Source organism: Mus pahari, chromosome 14, assembly GCF_900095145.1.
Source record: "Mus pahari chromosome 14, PAHARI_EIJ_v1.1, whole genome shotgun sequence".
NCBI classification, from domain to species: domain Eukaryota; kingdom Metazoa; phylum Chordata; class Mammalia; order Rodentia; family Muridae; genus Mus; species Mus pahari.
The window spans coordinates 26,762,745-26,770,168 of record NC_034603.1 but is presented as its reverse complement, the minus strand read 5'-3'; the positions used below and the strand labels follow the sequence as shown (position 1 = coordinate 26,770,168).

Sequence of the window (7,424 nt, the reverse complement as noted above, 5' to 3'; positions counted from 1 at the left end):
TCTGTCTACATCCCTGAAAGCCTAGTGCCACCCAGGACAATCAGCTCTACCTGCAATCACAGAGGCCTGCTGCCAACAGGGGCTACCAGGCCTGCTAACACCAAATCTAAACAGTTTCTAACACAAAGCACCTAGGACACTTGTGACACTATGAAAAGACCAAACTTAAGAATAATAGGAATAGAAGAAGGAGGAGATTTCCAGTTCAAAGGCCAAGAAACATCTTCAACAAAATCATAGAAGAAAATTTCCCTAACTTAATAAAAGAGATGGCTATAAACATATAAGAACACCAAATAGATTGGACTACAAAAGAAAATCCTCTCACCATATAATAATCAAAATACTAAATGTACAGAAGAAAGAAAGACTATTAAAAGCTGGAAGGGAAAAAGGTCAAGTAACATATAAAGGCAGACCTATCAGAATTATACCTGATTTCTCAACAGAGACTCTAAACACCAGAAGGTCCTGGAAAGATGTCTTGCAGACCCTAAGAGAGTGCAGATGTCAGCTCAGATATACCCAGCCAAACTATAAATCACCATTGATAAAGAAAATAAGATATGCCATGACAAATCCAAATTCAAACAATATATTTCCACTAATCCAGCCCTACAGAGGATAATAGAAGGAAAACCCCAACACACAGAGGGTAACTACACCCAAGAAAACAAAAGAAATGAATAATTTCACACCACCATAATTTCCCCTCCCTTTCCCTTTTTCCCTCTTCTCCTCTCTTATACACACACACACACACACACACACACACACACTACCACTACCAACATCAAAATAACAGGAACTAACAGTCCTTGGTCATTAATATCTCTCAACATCAATGGATTCAATTCCCCAGTAAAAATACACAATACCAGGGTAGATGGGGAAACAGGTTCTACTACTCTGCTGCATACAGGAAACGCACTTCAGAATAAAAAAATGGACTCTACCTCCGAATAAGGGAGAGAAGACACTTGTTCAAGCAAGAGGACCCAAGAAACAAGCTGGAGTAGCCATTCTAAAAATCTAATAAAATAGACTTTCAACCAAAAGTAAGCAAAGAGATGGGGAAGGACACTTCATACTCATCAAAGGAAAAATCCACCAAAACGATGGCTCAATTCTCAACATCTGTGCCCCAAATGCATCTATCACACATATTGATAAATGAAACATTACTAAAGCTCAAATCATACATCAACCCTCACACATTAATAGTGGGAGACTTCAACACTCCATTCTCACCAATGGACAGGTCATCGAGACAGAAACTAAACAAAGAAATAATGAAACTACATGACATTATGAATCAAGTGGACCTAATAGATATCTTAGAATCTTTCACCCAAACACAAAAGTGGAACCTTCTTCAAAATTGACCATATACTCGGTCACAAAGCAAGCCTTGACAAGAACAGGAAGAATGAAATAACCCCTTGTATCTTATCAGATCACCATGGATTAAAACTGGCCTTCGACAACAGGAGAAACAAGAAAGCCTAAAACTAACGGAGACTGAACAACTCCTCAATGGTCACTGTATCAAAGAAGAAATAAAAAAAAGATATTAAAGACTTTCTAGAATTCTGTGGGGTGGTGAGCTGTGCACAGACAGCCTGGTCCCTGGTTGAGCACAGGCCTTGAACTCCAGTGACCCTGTAGGTGGTGACTTCCACCTATGAGGGACAGCAGGTGTTCAGTCATGCGCCCTGGGCCCCTGGCTCCTGTTACAGCTACAGTTTCCCAAGTCCCCTGCAGAAAGGTGTGTGGCCCTCAGTCGTGTAGGCAATGACCTAAGCTCCCGGTATTCTGTCTGGACTCTACCCTCACAGTCACCTGGCAACAGCCAGGTACACTCCTCTCCACAGTTACTTGGCAACAGCCAAGTAGGCTGGCCCACTATAAAGGGGCTGTTTGCCTATCCTCTCTCTCTTACTCGCTTACTCTCTTGCTCTTACTCTCTGGCCTCTCTCTTGCTCTCTTGCCCTTTTGCTCCCCCTCTCTCCGCTTTCCCTTCCCCCCTCTCTCCATGTAGTCATGGCCAGCCTCTACTTCTCTACTCTTCGTCCTCTCTCTGCCTTTCTATAATAAATGCCTTAAAACAATGGATTGCCTCTTCACATCAGGACCCATGTGCTGGAGCAATGCATCAGTTCTTCCCTTAATGAGCCACTTGTCTAACCTCCCGCTGGAGGCCTCCCTGCGCTCCCAGACATAGCTTCTGCTGAGTCAAGCCACTCACCACCAAGCTGCCCACCTGAGCAGGCCAAGGACTCTCCTCCCTGCAGTAACCAGCCAGAGCTCCATCTTCTCACCCTTTCCTCCTCTGCCTGGCTAGAGCTGCCCTTGGGCCCACACTCTGTTCTCAGCTCTTCTGCAGTATTCTGAGATGCCCAAGAGCTAGAGAACCTGTCATCCTCAGTCTCTGTGCAGGCCCAGGGCCCCCAAGCCAATTCCTACAGGTCCATGGGGGAACCTCAGATGGCACCTTTCTCAACCTCAGAGTGGGGTCCTGTGGCTTCTCACAGCCCGAATCCTGCAGTGGTATGCATGCAGTCAAACTTCCTGCTTCCTGCCTTGCCCAGCAGCCCGAGCCCTGAGTGGACGCGGGACACCATTCTTAACCCACATCTGGCGACCAACATGTGGCAGAACCAGCTAAAGTGTACCCTCAGCTGGAACCCACACACACAGACCCACATTGGAACTCCAGATTGCCCAAGACCATGAGTAATCTGACCTAGTACAAACTACTAGGCCTTCATCTGATCTCTCTTTCTCTCTGTGTGTACCTGGCCAGCTTTTTAAAACCTCCTCCTTTTGACTTTTAGCTACAGCCTCCAAATCTCATTTTAGACTTAACTAGCTCTACTTCACTACTGTGGATAGTTCTGCCAAGTAGTGTTGCCAGCTTGGCGTGGAGCCTGACCGCACTGTTTCCCACCTGACCAGAGCTGCATCTGTTCAGACCCTGGGGAAGCATCTCCTAGGGAGTTGATGTCAAGGAGTAAAACCTCAGTTTAGCCTCTCTTGCTTCATGTAATCTTGCATCTTCACACACTGGAGCCTATGATGGGTAGGGTTTTGACATCAAGACACTTTCTCATTGTCACTGTGCCTAGTACCAAGTTTCATGGCACTAACCTCTTCAACAACTACAGCTGCTTCCCTGTGTGTACATTCTCTAAGCTTTAAACTTGTTCTCACACCTATCCTCTGCCAAGCCAATTGGTTAATCATCCGTACATCTGACATCACTCAAGTTCTCAGGACAAGGGAACAATGAAGCCAGATTCTTGGCCACAGTATCACACGAATGGCTGGTGTCTTAGTCAGGGTTTCTATTCCTGCACAAACATCATAACCAAGAAGCAAGTTGGGGAGGAAAGGGTTTAGTCCGCTTACATTTCCATACTGCTGTTAATCACCAAAAGATTCAGGACTGGAACTCAAGCAGGTCAGGAAGCAGGAGCTGATGCAGATGCCATGGAGGGATGTTGTTTACTGGCTTGCCTCCCCTGGCTTGCTCAGCCTGCTTTCTTATAGAATCCAAGACTACCAGCCCAGAGATGGTCCCACCCACAAGGGGTCTCCCCACCCTTGATCACTAATCAAGAAAATGCCCCACAGCTGGATCTCATGGAGGCACTTCCCCAACTAAAGCTCCTTTCTCAGTGATAACTCCAGCTGTGTCAAGTTGACACAAAGCTAGCCAGTACAGCTGGTGTCCACCTACTTCCTGGCAGAGTTTTTGGTTTCCTTTTGAAATGTCATAAGCAAGGTGTCCACTGCCCACATTTCTCTCCATGTTCTTATCTCTGAGCTTCCACTAAATGTTGCAGCGAGCTCTGCTTCAGTGCTCTGGGGCTTTTCTATCCTGAAGACCTAAAGTCTTCACTCCAGTCAGAAGTCACTTCCAGAGTCTCAAGAACTACAAGGTCAGGTTTTTCCCAGTAAGGGCTTTGCTAGTCGGTACTAATTTCTGTATTAGGTTCTTTTCTTAGTGCTATGATAAACTACCTCGAAGAAAGCACCTTGAGAAAGTTTCATTGGTTTGGCAGAAAAGATGGTAAACATGGCAGTAGGCAGGGCTGTATGGTGGTTTGGACGGGAGGCTGGCTGATCACATTCTAGCTGCACTCAGGAAGCAGAGCACAGGACAGGAAGTGGGACGAGGGTCCACAACCTCAGAACCCCCCCCCCACCAGTGACCCAGTTCACTGAGGTTCCAGATGATAAAGGTTCCAAATCTACCCAAACATTATTGCCACTGGGGACCAAAGATTCAAATATACGATCTCTAGGAACAGATCATTTTCAAATCACAGCAATGGGGGGGACACATGAGGTGACAGTATTGAGGACACTCAGCAACCTCAGTCTTTCAATTTAGAGTGAGTTTATGGACCACATTAATGATAAGAAGATAAAAGAGCAAAAGCAAGTCACTCATGGAGGATGCAATTCCTATTTTTTTCTTTTTAAACTTTTATTTTATCTGCATTGGTTCGAAGGTGTCAAGTACCTTGGACATAAAGTTACAGGCAGTTGTGAGCTGGAAATTGAACCCAGATCCTTTGGAAGAACAGGAATTACTCTTACACTGAGCCATCTCTCTAGTGACAGTCTTGCTGTGTTGTCACAGAAATAGAAAACTAAGACAGTTTGCGGGAGGTATCCTGTGCCTGATACTTAGATTTTTATTAAATAACCCAGGTCTTTTGGGAGCACTATTTTCATCCTCTGAAGGGCATCTCTGGCTAAGTCCCCTTTACTTTAAAATTTCTCTATATTTTTTAATGAAATAGAGTAATGTTATTTTTCTTCTTGTTTTTCTTTCCTCAAACTTCATCCACGTTTCCAATTTTCAATTTGATAACCCCCACTTATTGATGATTAGTTATACACATGTTTGTATTTATTTATAATAAATCATGTACACACATGTATGCATACACAGCTTGTGGAGTACATTCATTTTTTTTTTACCATTCATTTATTCATTTTACATCCTGATTGCTTCCCCTTTGTTGGTCCTCCCTCACACAATTCATCCCTCTTCGCCATCCCCTTTTCCTCTGAGAGTTTGGGGGCACCCTGGGAATCTGCCCACCATGGTGTATAAACTCTGTACTGGGCTGGGCGTATCCTCCATCACTGTGGCCTGACATGGTAGCTGGGTATGGGAATGGGATCCCACAGACGGGCAACAGACAGAACAGGTGTTTCTCTTTTATTTAAATTTATCACTTTAATGATTGGTACCAATTACAAAGAAGCAACAACGACTGTAATATATTTAAAACAGTTATTATTATTATTATTATTATTATTATTATTATTAAGTGTGGGTATGGATATGGATGTATGCACATATGTTCTCCTGGAGGCTGGAGGCCCAAGACACCCTGGAAGTGGAGTTACAGAGAATTGCAAGCTGCCTCACATGGGTGCTGGCACTGAAGAGCAGCAGCCAGTGTGCCAGTGTTACTAATGGTTCTGCCACCTCTCTAGACTATATATATATATATATCACAGAGGATTACTTGTCATGTTACTTACACAAGCACTTATGTGCATAGAAGTTTTCTTTGATTAGATCTTGGACTACATGACAGTGACTTGACTATTTTGAGAGTGCAGGGGACATAGAAAGCAGGCTCAACAATAAGAGCACTGACTGCTCCTCCAGAGGACCCAGGTTTGATTCCCAGCATTCACATGGTGGCTCATAAGCATCTGTGACTTCAAGTTGAAACAAAAACAAAAGCCAGTGATTGTGTTTTTTAAAATCTGTACACACTGACACACAACTTTATTCCCAACACTAGTTTGAGGCTATTCTGGTCCACATAGGGAGCTCCAGGATAGCTGGGATTACACAGAAATGCTGCATACATGCATGCATGCATACATACATACATACATGCATACATACATACATACATACATACACATCCACACACACATATAATCTTGTTCTTAAAAAGATATTCAAGAAGCTTCTTGAAATAACATTATTGCTTTTAGCATTTATTGTATATTAGCCATGGACAAAATGCAAACATTGTGTACAGATTTCTAAAGCAGAACCATTCTGGGTCTGTTTCTCTAAACGTCCTTATCATAAGTTAGCAAGGGTGATCAGCATAAATTTAAGCATGGGAGATCGATAGAGGTGTTCATGGAAAGAGAAAGCATTCTGTCAGACAGATCTATTGATGATGTTTATTACAAAATCATAGTGAATATGGGGAATGGTATTAATAAAGGGAGTCAGCAACACATCATTAAAGAGCTTAGAAAGCTTGGAAATCTCATTCATGTGGTAATAGTCACACAAGCATCAAAGCAAGCATTAAGTTAGCTCCCTACCTATTTCTTTCAGAATTGTCCTTAAAATATGTCACATTCTAAAACACACACACACATTATTATATAACAGTTGCATCTGCAAAAGAAAACCAATAAAATATTCCAGTTTTCTGCAAAATTCATGCGTAGGTACAGCTGTACTCCTAAACTGCAGAAAGAGTTTCCAGAGAAAGACAGCCCACAGCAGGTAACTGTACTGGCCCCCACAGTCGGAGAAGCCATGGTTCCTTGCATCAGGGCCAAAGAAAAGAAAGTGCTGTGGAAAGCCAACCCAGGCTAACAGGCAGTCAGAGATGCTAGGGCAAGGGACAAAGCCTGTCTATCTCTCTCAGAACCGACATTCAGATTCAAATCATCAAGTAGATGGTTATGTGCACTTGTTCAGTCAGTGAAACAAGCTGGTAAGCTTCCCCAAGAATATCAATCCTGAAATTGTCCCAGAGAGTATCCAAGACCAGCCTCTATGTCAGTCCACAAGGAGACCCAAAGTCCCGAGTCACTATCCTTCACCCCATTTGTCTCCTTGGGGCTTCCATGACCTCCTTGTTCCTCAGGCTGTAGATGAATGGGTTCAGAATAGGGGTGATGACTGAGTAGAGCACAGCCACACTTTGTCCCTTCCAGGAGAATACAAGGACTGTGGCTGGGTATAGGTGGAGAGACTGGTGATATAGAACAGGCTGGCCACGGTCAGGTGTGAGGAGCAGATGGACACAGCTCTACTCTGTCCCTTCCCTGAACCCATCTGAAGTACAACAACCAACACCTGAGCATAGGAAGCTAGGATGGCTGGGAAGGGGAGCAGCAGAATGACAAGGCCANTCACGAGGACTGTATGCTCATACTGGGATGTGTCTTCACACACCAGTGGCAGGAGAGATGGAACCTCACAGAAAAAGTGGTCAACCATCCTAGAGTCACAGAATGGAAGTTGGAACACATACACTGTGTGCATGAATGCATTGACGGAGCTGCTGCTCCAGGCACCTGCAACCATGGAGCAGCAGATCTTCCTGCTCATGAGCACAGGGTAGTGCAAGGGC

At 44.1% G+C, this 7,424-nt stretch overlaps 1 pseudogene; it reads right to left on the bottom strand.

The window, feature by feature from the left end:
- Positions 1-6,887: 6,887 nt before the first annotated feature.
- The window catches only part of LOC110331130, a 182,064-nt pseudogene continuing 181,527 nt past the window's right edge, over positions 6,888-7,424 (bottom strand).